This window comes from Eurypyga helias, unplaced genomic scaffold (genome assembly GCF_000690775.1).
Source record: "Eurypyga helias isolate BGI_N326 unplaced genomic scaffold, ASM69077v1 scaffold42553, whole genome shotgun sequence".
NCBI lineage: Eukaryota > Metazoa > Chordata > Aves > Eurypygiformes > Eurypygidae > Eurypyga > Eurypyga helias.
Window position 1 is genome coordinate 1 of NW_010243889.1, and position 212 is coordinate 212.

The following is a 212-nucleotide window of genomic DNA, read 5'->3' on the forward strand; positions in this document are numbered from 1 at the left end:
ATGCTCGGGGTGGATGCGGTCCAGAGTTTCTTTTGCGGGAAATAGAGTTTCGTGTAGGTTCAGTTCTAGGAAAGAGGGTTTTCCTGTAAATCTCTGGCAGCTGACAGCCTGAAGTGTAGTTTGTAAGATAACAGGCTTGTTCTTTACTGTCTCAGCAGTTCCCGTTCTGGCCTGTCTCTTGTCAAAATCAGCTTTTTCTTTTTTTTTTTTTC